Source organism: Tinamus guttatus, unplaced genomic scaffold, assembly GCF_059628265.1.
Source record: "Tinamus guttatus ecotype Peru unplaced genomic scaffold, ASM5962826v1 Tinamus_guttatus_pri_ptg000397l, whole genome shotgun sequence".
NCBI lineage: Eukaryota > Metazoa > Chordata > Aves > Tinamiformes > Tinamidae > Tinamus > Tinamus guttatus.
Window position 1 is genome coordinate 355,376 of NW_028288931.1, and position 17,900 is coordinate 373,275.

The window sequence follows — 17,900 nt, forward strand, 5'->3', positions numbered from 1 at the left end:
GTAACGGCTCGGAGCGGGATGCGGCCTCTGCAGCAATTCTCCCCCGGGAGCCGCTTCCCGATGGGTAAAACGAGTTCTTGGTGCCCCCAGCGAACTAGCCCCTTGGCTCCCCCATGCACAGCAGTCCCCAGCCCAGTGCAGCCCCCGGGTCACGCTGGCCGCCCTGTACCCAGCTGGGCGCTGCTGGGACATCCAGTCCCCCCGGCGCCCTCCTGCCTGGCTGCAAACACAGCAGGAACACACCAGGAAGCCAATGCAACCCTGGGCGCACGTGCGAGGTGGGCGTCCACGCAACCTGAGGTGTGAATCCACCCCGGGTGCAAACGCAAGCTCACGCGCACGTCTGGCTATGGGTGCACACGCAGCCCTGGGTGCAAACGCGCCGCAGGTGCAAACCCATCCCCAGGCACCTGCCCCTCTCCCTCCGCAGCCGCCCGGTGCCGGCGCGGTGCCACCCCGTCCCCCGCTACGTGCCGCAGGTCCCCCCGCTCCGCCAGCCTCACCCTCCGCATCCAGCAGACAGGTCTCTCCCCCCCCCGCCTCCCCGCGCGGCGTCTGGCTGAGCTAAGCGTATTTAGCGCTTTTAATTGTTCTTAATAAATCAATCCCGCCAGCCCCTTAAATCATTTTTGTGGCTTCCCTCGCAGCCGTCCCCGCGGCGCTACTCGTGTGGAGCCGGCTGTCTGCGGCGCTGCCGGCCTGGGGGGGACGAGGCGCACCGGGCCCCCCGCCGCGCCGCCCGTCCCGCGGGGAGCCCCGCGGCTGAGGCCGGCCCCACTCGTGACACTCGTGGGTACCAACAACTCCTGCCCATTGTCACCAGCACTGAGCGAGGAGGGGAAAAACCATCAGACTTGGGTCCGTGGGCGACTTCGCAAGCAGGCGGCGCGCTCGGCGCTGCACAAACTCCCGGCTCCCATTCCAGGGGCGCCGGGCCGAGCGCCGCCACCCCCTTCCCCGGCGCCCACCCCGCGCGTCCCCCGCGGACACCCGGTGCCGCGGCCGTCACCCCGCCTCGGGGCGGCTTCGGGGGGCCGCGCTAACCTTGACACACTTGCAGCAGTCCCTAATAGCAGGCGAGCCGCCTGTTCTTGGGGGACTGTTGCAGTTGCTAAGATACTGGCAGCCGAGTGAATGGAAATGGGTCAGTAAACCTGCGGAGAGATAGTGTGACACTGTAACCAGCACAGCTGTTGCAGCCTCCGCCGAAATCCCACCCTTTCAATATTTATCACTCCCGCCCTCGGCTCCTTCCTCCCAGCGATTTTCCACGTTGCCTCCCCGCACCGTGAAGGAGCCCCAGGATTTTAATGGGAAAGCGGGGGGGGGGGGCGGGAGGAGGGGGGTTTGGGGAGCTGGAGCGGCTGCAGCGCGGGGGGATGCGGGAAGGGGAGCGGAGCCGCCCCCCCGCCGTCGGAAGCAGGATGGAACCAGTTCTGGGAGCGATTGAGCAGGAAACAGCCTCTAATCCCGCAGGCAGGAGGACGGGTGAGGAGGTCACGGTGCTGCGGGAGGCTCCACGCTGCGACTGCGGCGGGCGCCGCGCGCGGCCACAGCACCCGGCCTCCCCGGCAAACGCGTTCCCGCCGGAGCGCGGCCGGAGCGAGCGGCGGCCCTGTGGGGCGCTGCATGCGTGCGCACTGCATGCACGCGTGATGCACACGCCTGGGTGACACATGCACTCATGCATTACATGCAGCCGCGCCATGTGCACACTGCATGCACCCGCACTGGGAGTGTGTGCACATATGCACTGCGCACACGCCGTGCATGCACCCCATGCATGCACACACCCCTTGCATGCACGCACGACATGCATGCGCACACGCCATGCACGTGAGCATGCCGTGCACGCTCACTTCATGCACACACGCCATGCATGCACCCCGTGCATGCACGCACACAGCATGCACACATGCACACCGTGCACGCCGTGCACGCACGGCCCCGCTCGCCCGCAGCGCACGCTCCGGTCGCTCCGGCGCTGCTCGCAGGTGCGGAGCGCTCCCCCTGGAACACTCCAGCGTCACCCCGGCCTGCAGGCGCGGGGCTGCCGTGGCCGTGCCCCCCCCGCAACGAGCACCCGCGGGGCCGGCGGCGCCGGCCCGGCCCTTGCTGGGGATGCTGGGGGGGCGGCAGGCGCGAACATCTGCTCGCGGCGAGAGGGACAGTCCAAGAAAATGTGCAGAGCTGCTGCGGAGGGGCCTCGCGGCGAGGGCTGGGCGCCCTCGGCCTCCCTCCTGCTCCGCAGCTGCGGCGCCGCCGCGGGGGGGCCGGGGACCGGGCCAGGTAGGGGCCCTGCCACGTGTCCCCCCGCGCCGTCCTCGCCACGGGGGCTGCAGCAGGAAACTGAGGCATGGCGAGAGCAGAGAGGGCTGCACAAGAGCCTCCTCCTCGTCCCCAAGGCGCGCGGCCCCCGCGTCCCCCCCGCAGGTGGCTGGAGCAGAACGGTTGATATGGAGACGGCGAAGCCGGGCTGTCTGGCTAAGGTGACATTCGACAGATGCCAGGTTCAGGCTCGCTCCCCCCTGCAGCACAGCCCGCGGTGCCGGCCCTGCCGCGGCCTCGGCGCCGGCCTCCTGCCTGCTCAGCTGCCCCGCGGCACCGGGCCCTGCTCCTGCTCGCCTGCAGCGCGCCAGGTCTGCAAGCGTGCATGGGGGTCTGCAAGCGCGCATGGCCGTTTCTGCAAGCGTGCACACAGCTATGCAAGAGCCCAGGAAGGTTTTTGCCAGTATGAATGGAGATATTTGCCAGCATGCATGCATATTTTTACAAATGTGCATGGAGATCTGCAAACGCGCATGGAGATTTGCACAGCAAAACGCCACCTGGTCACCCCTAGCCCCCAAGGAAGCTCCTTGCAGCCCCATCAGTAGTAGATACCCACCCCCAGCCACGTTTCTCCCTCACTCCTCTCCCATGCAGCCTGCAAGCAAGCGGCCCGATGCTGCAGGCTGCCCTTGGAGGTGCGCGCCAGGGCGCTCCTGCACTGTCCTTCGCCCTCCGCATGTGGGTGGCACAAGCAGAAGGTGCCACCGTGTCCCCCGTGTGCTCGGCGCGTCTCTCTGGCGCGGTGACCCAAAGTGACGGTGTTCGCTGGGGCCCTGGGCTGCTTGGGGCTCCCAGGGAGACCTTGGAAACTCGTCACACGTGTGGCAGGCACCTCCCCACGCGCCCGGGGGGCGGCACCGACGCGACCCCCCAGCTGAAATGCAGCCGACGGGCGCTCGGAGGGGGCAGCGGGTGCGAGGCAGCCGCTGCGCCGGGTTTGGGAAGCAGAGAGCGCACGGAGGGGCTGCGGAGGGACAAACGGATGGAAAAAGCACCCGAGCGCCAGGCTGCCCCCCCGGCGCCGCCGCGCGCCCCCCAGGCCGCTGCCCTCCCCGGGGCCGGCGGGTTATTTGCGGCCCCGCGCGCTTCCCCCCGGCACCCTGCTCGCCGCGCGCTCTGGTATTTGGTGTGTTGCTCAGCTGCAGGAAATTCCTGATGTTCTCCATCATGCGGGCTCCGCTCGCATCCCCCGCCCCGCCGGCTCCCCTCCAGAGCGCGGCCATGTGCCGGACACGCCGCGCGCCCGCCCGGTGCGCCCGCTCGCCGCTCTCCATGCAAGCCCAGCGCCCTCGCGGCCGGCCTCGCGCTCTGTTTGCAAGCCCGCCACCCTCTTTGTAAGCCCACTGCTCTCCTTGCAAGCCTCACGCTCTCTTTGCGAGCCTGATGCTCTCCTTGCAAGCCTGGCACTCTCTTTGCAAGCCCACCACCCTCTTTGCAGGCTCAGCACCCTCTTTGCCAGCCCACTGCCCTCTTTGCCAGCCTGGTGCTGTCTTTGCAAGCTCGCTGCTCCCTTTGCAAGCCCGTCGCTCTCCTCGCAAATCTGCCACTCTCTTTGCAAACCCAGTGTCCACTTTGCAAGCTTGCGGCTGTCTTTGCAAGACCAGTGCTCTTGTTGCAAGCTCGGTGCCATCTTTGCAAGTCCCCCGCTCTCTTCACAAGCCTGGCACTCTCCTTGCAAGCCAAGGCTCCTCTTTGCAAGCCCAGTGCCCTGTTTCCAAGCCCGCGAGCCGGGCAGTGCCGCATGCTGGCCCCGTCCTTGCCCAGCGCGAGCTGTGGGCGAGCAGCCACGGCCGTGCAGCCCTGTCCCCTGCCCGCTCCGCCGCTCCTCTCGGGCTCTGCCTCGCGCTCTCTCCGAGACCACTCCTGCTCTTATTTTAATTCGTCTCAGACGGTGTTGGAGTGTTATTTTAAGAGAGAGGATATGCACAGACATTGTGTTTTCTGCTTTTTCCTGGCCCCGCGCCAGGCTCTCTGGGCTGTCAGCTACCCACTGTGTTGCAGTCACGTGTGGGAAGAGGCAGCCGGAGCCAGCCTCAGAACTCCTGGTAGCAACATGGAAATCAAGTGTGCACTTTCTTCCCTCTGTATGTGTCTGTATTATTAATAGCGTCTCTCTCCACGAGTTATCCATAATGTATCTTAATACCTGTCCGTCTGTAAATGATGTATTACGGCGCGCGCGCACAATGGCTGCGGTGCCCGCGGCTCCCGCGCGCTACGAGACGCCGCGCCGGGGGTCCCGCGTTGGCGAGTGATGGAGGAGCCGCCGTTTGGGGGAGACCTGGTGCCGTGGGGTGACGCTGCGGGAGCGCCGGGACGGCGGGTGCATCCGCGGGCGCCGGGAGCTCGCAGCCGGGGCGCCGCATGCGCGATCGGGGCACGCGCGAGCGCCAGCGCTGGGCGAGCAGCAGCGAGGAGGCCGGGGGTGGCAACGCGCCGTGACACGGAGCCCGGGGGGCGGCACAACGGGGCGGGCGGCGGCGGGCGCAGGAAGGCACACGGGGCGCCCGGGTCCTCCTGCAGGTTCGCCGGTCCCCGCTCCACTCGCATTGGCTCCGCGCCACCGCGCAACCTCCAGCCACGGAGCAAGCACGGATGCCACGGATCGGCACTGCCCATGCCCGATGCTACCGGCGCCGCTCCCGGGTGCATGGGGCACGCGCCGGTGCACGAGGCATCTCTAGAGCGAGCGCGCGTGCGCAGACACCGGCCTGGCCAGGCAGCGGCTGCTGCCAGAGCCTGTGAGCGCCCCGTGCCCCTGCGCACCGCCGTGCAGGGCGCCCGGCACCCGCCGCGCCGGCGGGGAACCCGCGGGAGCCAGCGAGGCGGTAAGGGGAGCTCCAGGCTCTGCCTTTCCGGATTCTGGTTCCCATTTCTGCTCCCGGCTGTTTCCATGGAAACTGGCGTCGGACCTGGGAAAATAAGGTTAGGGTTTGCAGAGGGAGGCCCTGCCTCGTGCCGGGCGCCCGGGTCCTCCGCGAGGCTTCGGGGCAAGAGCTGCTCCGGCGGCGGCTCCGCGCTGCGGCGTTCGCGATGCCTCCGAGCGCGTGGCCGGGCCCCCGACAGCACAAATCCGCCCGCACGCCGGCCCGGGCGGCCGCCCCCGGCAAACCCACGTTCTCCTCCCCCTGCACCGGCTCCGGCAGCGCGGCCGGCGCTAACGGCAACGTGGTGAAGGCGTCCGCGCGCTCGAGCAGGACGCGGCGGCGCGCGGCCGGGCCCTTTGCTGTGTCGGTGATGGCAGGAGCGGCAGGACCAGCGCCCAGGGGAGCCGCCAAATGACGGAGCTTTGAAGAAGCCCTTGGAGCGAGAGGTGCTGCGGCGGGGCCTCCTCCTGCAAGCGCGCGGGCAAGCGCGCCCGCCGGCGCCGCCGAATCGCTGCCCGGCACCGCGCCGGCCACGGCCTCCGCGATCGCAGCCAGAGCTGCTGCTTTGGCTCCCGCCGCGCGGCCCCGGCCCGGCCACGCGCCCCCCACGCCGCTCGCTCCCTCGGCAAAAATGCACAAAAATGCAGCCATTTTAGAGCCCGTGGAGGGAGCACGGCTAATCCCCCCTCCCCGGCACGGCGGGCGCCAGCGCCGGCCCTGGCGCAGGTGGCACCGCGGGCGCGAGGAGCGCGGCGCACGCGGCAGCGGCCGGGGCCCCGCGGCGCCTCGGCACCATTTTGCATTCTGGTGCTGCCCGGGGCCCGCTAACCTCCCACTCCCACCCCCACACCGGGCTGCGTTTCAGCTGCGCTTGAAACCCGTCCAGGCTGGATTCATCACAAGAGCCCTCGAGCGGCTGCAAACAAACAGGGGAAAAAAAAGGAAGGAAAAAAGGAGAAAAGCAGAGAGAGGGAGTGAGAAGACGAGATCGATGGGCGCTGGGGGCCGATGTCCCCGCGGCGGCTCGCGGGCACTCGCCTCTGCGAGCCCCGAGCTCGCCAAGCGTGCCAAGGCGGAGAAGGGCCGCAGAGCCGAGGCACGGGAAGGGGCTGGGAAGAGGCTGCGGGAACGGGGCCTGCGACGCTGTTCCTGCTTGTGGCAGCACGGAGCGAGCGCAGGGCGAGCGGCTTCCTCCTGAGGCGGCCACCCTTGGAAAGCACCCGGGATTTCAGGCATGTCTGGGAAGAAACAGGACAAAAACCACCCTGGAAGCTCGGGCTGGGCACAGAGCCGGGGCTGGCGAGGCCAAACCTGGGGAGATTCGCTGCCCGTGGGGGCATCCCGGCGAGCTCGTCCCGCTTCCTGCTGGTGCCTCCGAGCGGAGGCTGCGCCCAGCGGGAGGCCGGAGCCGGGCGCCGGAGCGGAGCGGCCACGGAGCAGAGCGCGGCCCTGCGCAAGGACGAGCGCGCGGCGCCGGCGCCCGGCCCGGCCGTCCTTGTGCGCTCGCCACCCACGTCCTTGCGCGCGCGCCGCCCCGTTCTCATGGCGATGTCCTTTGGCGAGCAGGCAAGGAGGCTGCGCGGGGGCCGCCGGAGCAGGAGCTCGCGCAAAAACCCCCGAGTGCCCCCAAATCCGCCCCCAGGCCGGGCTGCCGGCGCGGGGGGAGCGCGGGGCCGCGCGGGAGCCGCCGTTGCGCCTGCGCGCAGCCAGCCGGCCGCCTTTCCACAAAGATATTTTCTTCCACTGGCTGCAGTTTGGGGCTGCCAAAAGCCAAAACAAGAATGGAAACATCCCATTTTTCTGGCAAAAAATCAGCAAAGGGGTGTTTTTTTTTTTTTTTTCTTTTTGTGTGTGTGTTTTTGGTTAAGAGCGGAAATTCCCTGCCATCCAAACACGACAAACCCCGGACCCAGAGCACGGCATGCAGGGAAGCCGCCCGCGACGCGCCGGCCGTGCCGCAGCGCCCGGGGCTCTGGCTCAGGGGTCGCGGTGCCCGTGGGCGCTCGGCTCGCGTCCCCTCTTCGCGCGGCCCCGGCGCGATGCCACCACGTCCCATGTCCTGCGTGGCCGCTGCCGCGGACGGGGTTGGTGGCATCGGGCACCGCGCGCTCCCGCTCGCCAACGCGCTCCTGCATCCTGACGCGACCCGACGCAGGAGGCTCTGCCCTGGTCCGGACGCCCCCGACGCGCTCCCCTTTGCCAGGAGCACCCGGCAGCAGCAGCTGCAGATGCAGGAGCGCGCCCGGCCCCGCAGCGCCTTCCCCTGCGCCCGCAGATGCTGCAGGACCCAGGACCCCCCCGGGGTGGCCGAGCATCCCGCGGGTCCGCGCCGGCCCCGGGGGCAGAGCGGAGCCCGGCGCTGTCTGCGCCGCGCGGCAATTAAGCGAGCGGGAGCGAGCGGCTGCTGCCAAGAGCCACATTAGGTGCGCGGCGGCGTCTAGACAGGCAGGAGAGCGCGGGCTGGAACCCGCCGCTCTGCCCCCCGCGCGGCGCCGCCACGGGCTGCGGGTGCCCCCGAGCCCCGCTCCGGGACACGGGTCCCCCCATGCCAGGGATGAGACCAACCCGGTGCCACAGGATGAAGGAAAACGCGTGGAAAGGCTCGTGGGCACCGGGGGGAAGCGCGCCGGAGCCGCCGGGCCTGGTACCTGTGCCCCCCCGGCACATCCCGCCCGGGCCCCGCCGCTGCAGGATGCTGGGGAGAAGAGCTTTTCCCGACGTTAATTAATTAAAATAAACAGCAAATTAAATACAGCAGAATTAAAATAGCTCCGGAAATTAATTTTCAACAAAACCCACCTGGAAAGGCTGGATATTTAAAGAATTAATGGGGCCCTCTGAGACCGCCACGAGCCGCCCAAGCTCGCAGCAGCCACCAGCGCCCCCGGAGCCCCCTCGGCGTCCCGGGGGACGGGGACAGGGCCTCGATGGCCACCACAACCCCCGCCAGTGCCCAACGCCAACCCCTTCCCTCCTCTGCCCATGCGAGGGAGAGGAGGGACGGGGACGAAGGTGCCACGGCTGGAGCTCGCGATGACGTCCAGCAAAGTCCCCAGGCCCTCTGCGCTCCCCACACGAAATCTCCATGTCGAGGCGGGATTAAGGTGCAAATAGATCCAGGGATTCGAGTGCAGCTCCTTACCGGGCACCATCGGTGCCGCGCCGGGCTCCTGGGGGCAGCGGCCGGGGCGCGAGCATCGCCACGGGCCAAGCGAGCGCGCCGAGAACGGGCAAAACTCGGTGCACGGGGAGGCAGCGCTGAGTCAGCAGCTGCGGGAAGTCCCCGCGGGCGGCGTCGAGGCCACCTGCAGGAAAGCGCCCGGCGCGCGCGCCGCCTCCCACGGCCCCGCGGCCACTTCCTCCCGCCGCGCGCTCGCCCGCGGGCGACACGTCAGAGCCGCGCGCTGGCCCGGAGGCTCAGGAAGGAAAGGGGCCAAGCGCGAAGGGGAGCGAGAGGGCGCCGGGGCCTCCCGCAGCCCTCGCCCGGGGCGTCGCGGCTGCAAGGGCGCCCGGAGCTCGCAGAGGGGGAAACTGAGGCAGAGCCGAGGGCAGTCGCTCGCTGGGTGCCTCCCGCTCCACCCTGTTCCTGCAGGAACCGCGAGCTGGGCTCCGGGAAGGCCGCCAAGGGCCCGGCGCGGCCGCGCGCTCCAGCCGTGCCGTCCGGCCGCGGCGTGTCGGCGCGACCTTGGCCCCGCGCCGCGGCCGGGCTGCCCCCCGGGACGGAGCTGGGGACAGGGGGAGGCTCCGGAGGGTCCCCATTCCGGGGGGCCCCCCTGCGCTCCGCACGCAGATGGCGGCTGCGACTCAGCCGCGCGCTTGACCTAAATCTCCTCCTGATCCAGGGAGCCGCAGTCCCCGAGCAGCGCGGGGAGGAGGACGAGGACCAGGAGGAGGAGGAAGGGGGCAGCGGGGCCCCCGCCCCAGCCGCTGCCGCCAACCGCTCCAAAGTTTCGCCCGTGACTCAGCCCCGGGGCGGCCGCTGCACCCCGGGGCGCACGGGGCCGGGGGCGGCGTTGGGCGCTGGGTGTCCCGCGCTCCACCCCCAGCGCCGGAGCAGCCCCGACCGGCTCGTGGCGACAGGCGAACGCTCTTAAAATCCCCCGTGCGCGCGCGCCGCATGACTCACTCCCAAGCCGGTGCCCAGAACAAGCTCCGACACGGAGAGGAATGGAGGAGACGGCGGCGACGCCGGGGGCGGGCGGCCGGGGCCACAGGAGGAAGAGCGCGGCAAGGCGCGCGGAGGCTCGGCGAGAGCACAGGCAGAAATAACAGCATCTGAAACGTGGCCGGCTGGAGGCTAATTGGTTCCGGCACAGCCTGGTTTGCTTGGCAAGCTCGCCTCTAATCCCGCGCGTTCCCGGGGCCGCGGGGACGGCGCCGAGCCCGGGGGCTGCTGGTGGCCGCGGCGCTAGCCCGGAGTCCGTGGGCAGCTTTTGTTCCAGGTGCCGGCTCCCGTTTTTTCATTAGGCTAATGGGATGCGGATGCATTACTGCCTCCCGCGCGCTGCTAATGAAGCTCTCAGGCCAGGGCATTTGCATTAATGCTCCGGGCGCCAGAGGAGGCTGCAGCGGCCGCGCCTGCCCGCGCCTGCCCTTCCCCGCGCGCCTGCCCTGCGCTCCTGCAAGCGCCCCGCGCGCTCCGACGTTTGGGGGCTGCACGGAGGTGCGTTTGGCTCCCACGGTCTCACGGGTGCCGCCTCGCACTGCGCGCACGGGGTATGTCCCCATGCCGGAGCATCACCCCAGCTCTGCACTCCCATGTGCTCCCCACGTTCCTATTGCTCCCAGCCTGTGCTCTTGCAAGCGTGGCCAGCCTGGGCCGTGGCACGAGGAGGCACCGGCTGCCCTTGGGCCACACACGGGGCTCGGCGGGCTCGGCGCGGGCGTGCAGGGCCCCGGCGCCCGGGCGCGCGCACGCAGCCGCCTGGGTTTGTCACAGCCCGGTGAGCAAGTTAATCTCGGGCTCCCTGACACGTGGAATAAAATCGCGATCCCGTAATGGAATTCATTCGTCTTCCTGTCCAGGCAGAGAACAACCCCAGCGCGGGCTGCGGGGACGCGCCGGGGCAGAGCGCTGCGCTGGGCACGCGGGCGCCCCGGCCCGACGGACCCCCCGGCACAGCGGAGGCCCAGGGAGAGGCCCGGAAACTTTTCCCAGGAGGGAACAGGGAAACTGAGGCACACGGCGGGCACGAGTGGACAGACTGAGGCGGCAGCTCCCTGTGCACCACGTGGATTTGTCCCAGGCCACGGCGCGCTGCAGAGCGCGGCGAGTGAGCGGGGTGAGCTGGCTCACGCATGCTCAGATTTTCCCGGGCGCTATCAGTGTCTCCAGGCAGCGGCTGGAGGCCTGGACACACACACGGATGCGGGGGGGACGGATGTTGCTCTGGACACCCTCTGCTCTGCAGTTTGCCTGCGCTCCCCTGCAAAGCGCCTGCCTGGAGCCGCAGCTCGGCCTCGAACCCGCCGCGATCCCGGGCGGCAGCGGGAAACGTGGCCTGGCGCGGGGCTGGGAGCCGGCGCAGGAGGAGGAGGAGGAGGAGGCGGCCGGCTCCTTCCCGGGCACACAAAGCCCCTTTCATCGGGGCAAGTTTGGATTTCCTCTGGCAGTCGGCACCTCGCAGCCTCCCGCGCTGCCAGCGCGGCGGGCAGAGAGCGCACGGGGCCGGCGGCAGCAGGACGCCTGGGCCCACCCCGGGAGACGGGGCTCTCCAGCCGGGTGCCCCTCTGGACGCGCCGGCTCCGTGCCCGGCTGTGAGCGCAAGGAGAAGGCTCCGGCCGGGGCTCGCAAACCGCGGTGCCCACAGCCCCCGGCCCGGCACAGGACGGCTCCCGCGCTCGCCCGGCCTTGGGCCGCGCGCTCCCGCATGCTTCCCCTCCTGTCAGCTTTTAATTATACTCCTAATAAAAGTCGCTCGCAGGAAAACGGGAGCTTTGTTGCTTAGGAGCTCATCTGCTCCCGCTGCTCCTTCCCCACTGCAGCCCCTAATCCTCAGCTGGGGATGCTGCAATTAGCCACCACGGTGACGGGCACCGTGGCACGGCCGATTGGGGCTTCCTCGGGCAAGGGGGGGTGCAGCTGGACGATCCCCCCCTTGCAACACGGCCCCTTGTAAAGCAACTGGGGAGGCGCAGGGGGCTGCGGGGCCGCCGGGCGCACTCGGCCCTGCAGGAAAAGCAGGTTTGGCAGGAGATTAAACTGCCCGGGGGGAAGCAGGGAGAGAGGGGAGGCGTGAGCAGCCCAATCCCAACCCCCCCGCCGCCCTGGGGAGGGAAACCGAGGCACAGCAGGGCACGGCACGCGGGGAGCTCGCGGGCGAGGACGTGCGGTGACGCCTTGCACCGGGAGACACGGGGAGGGCCACAGATGCGGGAGGGCTGCAGCGGCGCCAGCGAATGCAGAGGCTCCTGAGCGCAATCAGGAGCCGGCAGCAAGGCGGATGCGCCAGCGGGAAGCAGGCGGATGCTGGCACCGAGCCGCAGCAACCGGCCCTGGCACAGCAGGCAGCGGGGCTCGGCCATGGGTGCCGGCAACGCGGGGGGACGGCGGGTCCTGCGCCCTCCTGCACCCGCCTCCACCTCGTGCATCCTCGCGCGTCTCGTGCACCTTGTGCATCTCGTGCATCCTCGTGCACCTGGTACATCCTCATGCATCCTTGTGCACCTCATTCAACTCGTGCATCCTCGTGGATCTCATGCACCGAGGACGGCACAGGCCTGTTGCAACCGGCTGCCTCGTTCCGCCTCCCCCGTTACAGCCGCTGCCGTCCCCCCTCGCTGACAAGGTGCCTGCTCGGCTCCCGGCCGCCCGCGCGCCAATCAAGCCTCTTCCCCGACCGGGGAGGAGCGAGCCCGCAGCGCTGAGCCCGCGCTCGTTAGCTGCCGCTCATTAGCAGCCCTCCGGGAGGGAGAAAGGGACCTGGGGCACCTGCACCGGCGCCTCTAATGAGCTGCGCCGCGGTTGCAGGGCCCGGGCGCCGCGAGGGCCTGCGCCACACGGCACCCTGTGCCACAGCGGGTGCCACCAGCCCCTGCCCCGGGGTGCCCACGACCACCAGCCGGGGTGACCAGGATGGGGACAGGGCTGGCAGGGAGCAGAGTCGTGGGGACACCCGGATTCGCCAGCAAGCTGCCTCCGGATACCGGGGGGTCCCAGGGCTGGGACATTTGCAGCGTGGGGACCCCTGTGCCAGGGAGAGGGCCCAGGCGCCCCCGGCAGAGCCCTCCCAGCCCCGATGCCCCAGGCTGGCCCCAGACCCCGGGTTTGCAGCGCAGCTTCGCACAGCACCTGGGGGGACCCGGGCACGCGGGCACCTCAGGCAGGGGGACGCTCCGGGTGCCCCAGGACGCCCGGGCCCCGCGCGGGCTCTCCCTCGTTAATGTTTACCGGGTTCGTTAGCGCCGCCAGGTTGCCATGGCAACGTCACAAGCTGCGCCCGGGCGCTGCCGCCGCGGGGTGCCACGTGCACGGGGGCACCCGGGGACCCCCCCGGCGCGCGGGGGCTCCGCAGGGCCGGGCCGGGGGCGCACACGGGGTGCCCGGCGCAGGCGCCCCCGGCGCCGCCCCGCGCGCTCGGCCCCGGCTGCGGCGCGAGGATTAATTGTGCCTGAGCGCGCGGCAGGGGCCGGCAGCCCCTCGGCCCTGCAGCGCTCTTGCAAATTCCTCCAGCCCAAGTTAATTCCCTCTCCCCGCAGAGCTGGCGCATCTGCTGCAGTCAGGCAGCGAGCGCGTCGCCGAGCGCGCCGCCCGCCCCCACGGCCCGGCGCCACGCGGGAAACTGAGGCAAACGGGGAGGGCTGGCTCGGACCTGCGGGACGCGGCAGCCCCCCAAGCCCTGCAAACAGCGGGGCTTAGCGAGCGCCTGCAGCCTCCCCCCTTGCGTGCCGCGACTGCCCTGGCGCCGAGGGACGCGCTCCGGCGAGCTCGAGGCGCGCTGCGTCCCGGCCGCGCGAGACGCGGCCCCATGGCACCTTCCCCATGCGTGAGCTTGGGAACGAGCACACGCACCCAAACCAGCACTGCCAATCCCAAACAGGAACGAACCCAAACGCCAGCGGGCACCGGGGCTCACACCGGCCCTGCAGCGTCGCGCGCTGGCCCATTGCAACCCAGGGGTGACGCCAACACATAGGGGCCACCAAACAGCCACCCCCTTCACAGCCCCCCGTGTCCCAGCACGGATGCGGAATCTCAGTCCTGCAGCTCCCTGTCCCACTCCATGCCCCCCGCACCCGGCAGCCAGAGTGGTGCCCGTCGCAGCTGCTTGCGGGGCTGCAGATCCGCGCATTTAAATCACTTATATCTTTACTTTCGCCGGCGCTGGCTGCGAGATGGGCTTCTTTTTGCATGCGTAATTAGGGGGTGGAACAGATGGCGGAGGGTTCGTTTAAAGTAATGCATCCATTAAAATAACCTTCGCTGTCGGGGAGCGCGCGCTGCACCGGGGCGCCCACCGCGGGCACCGCTTTGTTCGGCTCCAAGTGGCCGGACGCTGGGAAGCGGCTCTGAGCGGCGCAAGGCCTGGATGGGAGCGGGATGAGACGGCAACATGGGGTATCCAGCACGGCGGGTCCGGGAATGGGGAAGGGGAGCCAAGGTTGATCCAGAGCTGATTCGGAGCGCTCTGGGGCTGGGTTTCCATAGCAATGTGCTCTGAGATGGCGGGCAGGGAAAGCCCGGCCGGGGCTCCAGCCACATTCCGGGACGCTTCCAGGTGGGAGGATCCCGACCCAGAGCAAACGGCACCCGGGGGCGGCTCCAGATGCTCCACGTGGGCGCCGGACCCAGAGCCTCCAGCGACAGGCGCCTCTCCTGCTCGGGGCCCAGCTCCCGGGAACGGCTTCCTTGGGAATGGGAGCGGAGCCGGGCAGGGCGGCGCGCACGCCCTGCCAGCTCCTGTGCTTCATTGCCGAGGAATGCCGCGAGGGAGGGGAGCCGGCGGCGGCACCGTGCTGCGCCAGCAGCCTGTGGCGGCAACGAGGAGGAGGAGGAGGGAAGCGCGGCGACGAAGGCGGCGCGGGGAGGAGGGTGCCGCACCGGGATATCGCGCCCCGCTGCAGGAGGGATGAGCCCTGGTGGATCCCGGCCCCGGCACAGACACGGTGGCAGCCAGGCCGGGGTGTCACCCGGCGAGGTACGTGGCGGCAGCACGCGGGACGCCCGAGGGACACGGGGCAACGTTCGCTCCTCTCCTGCTGCTTCCCGGCTCATCCCTGTCCTCTGCCCCGCTCAGCTACACTTGCCCCTGCTGGTCCCCCCTTGTCCCCTGCTCCAGGTCCGTGCCTGCTCTGGCACCACCAGCGGCACCGAGCCAACCCCCCACTCCTATCCAACACCCACTATCCAACAGCCCGGGAAGCAGCCAGGAAAACGGGCCTCAAAACCCTGCCGGCTCCCCGCAGCCGAGCGCGTCCCGACCCCGGCGCAGCGGAGCCCCCGGCGCCTCCCTGGCCGCTCTCACCTCCAGGCTCCTCGCGCCGTCCCGCAGCGCCCGCCTGCCAAATCCCCGCTCCCGCGCGCTTCGCCTCCCCGCGGGGCCAGATTGAGCCGCGCTCCCTTCAGCTGCGTGGAAAACAGCAGTAATAACCGTGCAGAGCGCGCTGTGCCCCCCACCTCCGCTTCCCTCCCACTTTGGGGTTCAAATTTCATTTCAGAAAAAAAAAAAAAAAAAAAAAAAAACACGCTTCCCCCGCCTCCCGGCGCTTCCCCCGAGCGGAGCCGCCGTCGTCGCGTCTCATCTCGGCAGGGGCCGGGTGGATTCGCGGCTCCTCCCGGCTCGGGATCTGCTGCCAATCTGGACGTCGCGCGCGGCTCCCGCCCGGCGCCTCCCTCCGACGCGCGCGTTGTCCCTCCCGGGCCGGGAGCCCCAGGTGCGCTGCCCGGCGACACCGCGACCGGCCCGACCGGAGCCCCGCGCCGGGCAGCGCCGCGCGCCCGGGGCAGCTGGAGCGAGCGGCCTCCCTCGGCGGCAGCTCAAGCTCCCATCTCCCGCGCCCGAAGCGTTCCGGCCTCCTCCAGATTATTTTAGGCCCCTTTTTTTCTCTCTCTTTTTTTTCCCCCCACAAGGAATTTGCAGGCACTGAGCCCAAATGGATGCGCTGAAGCCAGCGGGCGGCGAGGAGCGTGCGCAAGGCTGAGGGCCTCAGGGGCGGCCGCGTGCTCGCAGCGCGCTCAGCCGCGCCGAGGGCAGAGGTTGGGACGGCGGGATCGATGGCGCCTCGCGCCGGGGCATGCGCGCGCTGCATGCGTGCTTGCTGCATGCTCCGCACACCACCTGCCCGCTCCCAAGTGCCACCTCCATCCCCACGCGCTCCCGCAAGCATCTCCAGCTCATGCCAACCCCATGGTGCCGTCACCGCGCTCTCCAGCGCACTCCGACAGGTGACCCCCGGGAGCCACCAAGCATCCCTGGGGACTCTGCCATCGCGCTCCCCCTGGCACAGCCCTCCCTGCTTCCACCGGATCCGGCAGCGGGGAGGGAAAACAGGGCGGCAGAGTGGGGAGGACGGCAGATTTAATGAGCTCCCCGGAGGCATCGCCGCGCGCCCCCCTCGCGCGCCGCAGAGCCGCTGAAACACAACCCAGGGCTGGAAAAAACCACAGGGCACGTTGCTCGCCGTCCCCCCCCGCCGCCGCCTCCCCCGGCTCGCTCGCGCGCGCTCCTGCCGATGCCAAAGAGGCAGCCGGGCTCTTGTGCTTTCACTCGCAGCTGCAGCTGCCGCGTTTCGCCGCGAGCTCGTGCGCCTGGAAGGCCCCGCGCGAGGGCTTCTGGGCCGCGCTGATTGAAGACAGCACCGGCGCACAGACCATTGCTCAGACTTTCCCTGTCTGTCGCCCCAGCGCTCAACCCACAGCGAGGGAAAAAATAAAAGAGAGAGAGAGAGAAATGGACTCGTGCTCTCCCCTTCCCACCCACGCAGAGCCACGGGCGCTGCTGCTCCGGCAGTGGAGCGTGCAGCCTGGGCGCACTTGTGTCCCCACTGTGTTACGGGGGGACGGAGGGCAAGGCGGCTTTGGAACGGGCTCGCGTGCGGAGGACGGATGTTGGAGCGCGCGGTTGCGTGCAGGGAGGCGGCGCTGCGGTGGAGCACGTGCGCTGGAGTGAGCGACGCTCGGCGCCGCGCACCGCCGGAGGCGCGCGGGGGGACGCAGACAGCGAAGACGTGCGGCGAACTCGGAGGGGATCCCGCCACGTGGCGGGCTGGGGAGCGCGTTCCCATGGGATGCACCCCACCGGCCCCGCAGAGCACTGGCAAATTCGTGACACGTCAGGAAGGGGCTTTCCTTAATGTCCTGTACACACCGCAGCCCCTCTGCAAGCTGCGCCTGGTGGCACCTGATGGGCCACGTCCCCAGAGCCCGGTGGCCCCAACGCTGCCCCGCCGGTGCACAGCTAGGGCTGCTCCGCACACCCCATTCCCCGCCAAAGCAAGGCAGGAGGAATCCCAGGGCGAGCCCAGAGACGGTCCCCCGCGCCGGGCACCCCCGCGAGCTCCCGCGCGCGTTTCCACCACGTGCCCCGCTGCCCCCACCCGCGGGGCCGGCTCCATCCCGGAGCGCCGCGGCCGCGGGAGGGGCTGGATCCCGGCGGCGCAGCCGGGGCCGCGGAGCCCCCCCTCGCCAAACGCTCGCGTTACAGGCCCGGAAGTAGGAAAGAGCCCTCCCCAGCGCTGCCCTGTTTACCAAGAGCTGCTTCCAAGCACTCGGGAGAATAGCAGGAGCGTTTCAAGGCCCTGTTTCCACTCGGCTGACACACACTATTTATAGCAGCCCACAATTCTCCCAGAGCTTTCCGCGGGATCTCAGCAGAAATAGCCCGCCCCGGGCCTCCGCTGCCTCCGCTAAGGAGGCCAGGGCAGTGCCTCCCGCCAAGCGCCCCCCCCCCCCGCCCCCGCCGGCTCCCTATAACCTTCCACGGCTTTCCATGGCTTCTCCACCAGCAGCCTCGGGCTCCCGGCGTGTCCTTGGCTCCCCCGTCCCCGCCACGGTGCCAGCCCTTCCCCTGCGCCGGGCAAACCCTTTCCCCCCCCGCCGCCGTCTCCACCTCCTCCCGGAGCAGCGTGGCAGCAGCGGCGCAGGGCGCGCGGTGCCCGCCAGCTCCGGCCGCCTCCAGGAAGCCGGAGCCGCGGAGCCTCCCGCCCTCCGGACCGCATTGGACTGCGGCGGAGCCCCCGGGGGGGGAACTGGCCCCAGCGATGGAGTTGGCCTATTCAGGTTACAGAGCCATGGCAGAGCGGAATTTGGCTGGGCGCCATCCCTTCTCCAGCCCCCCCGCCCCCTTCCTCCCCTCCCCAGCAGCACCACCACCCTCCCCGGCAAATTCCAGCGAGCGGCAGGAGAGCTAGTGTAAGGGGACACCTGGGGGGGGCCCGGGGGGCCCCCGCTGCGGCCAGCGCGCGCGGCGCTGCGTGGCCGAGCCCTCGGGGCTCGCTTGTGCTCGCTGTCACGCCAGGCTAAATCTGGAGCGAGTCCCCGGCGCGCCGGGGCGCGCACCAGCACACAATGAGCTCAGCCCCGGGCTTTCGGTGGCTCCGCTCCCAGCAACGGGCCAAGGCGTTTTATGCGCGAGGCCACCTGGCTACAGCCCCCACCCCGCGCCCCGCCGCGCGGGAACGAGCGGCCACCGAGGCCCCTCCGCCGGCCCCGGGGGTCCTGGGGCCTCCCCGGGCGAGCGAGCGGCCTCCCCGGGCGAGCGAGCG

At 70.0% G+C, this 17,900-nt stretch overlaps 1 protein-coding gene across 1 annotated transcript in view; it reads right to left on the reverse strand.

The window, feature by feature from the left end:
* The window catches only part of AHDC1 (AT-hook DNA binding motif containing 1), a 31,044-nt gene extending 13,874 nt beyond the window's left edge, over nucleotides 1–17,170 (reverse strand). The window contains exon 1 of the mRNA XM_088531046.1: nucleotides 17,111–17,170. The gene's annotated coding sequence lies outside the window, so the exon portion shown is untranslated. The remainder of the gene's footprint in view (nucleotides 1–17,110) is intronic.
* Between the last annotated feature and the right edge of the window lie 730 nt (nucleotides 17,171–17,900).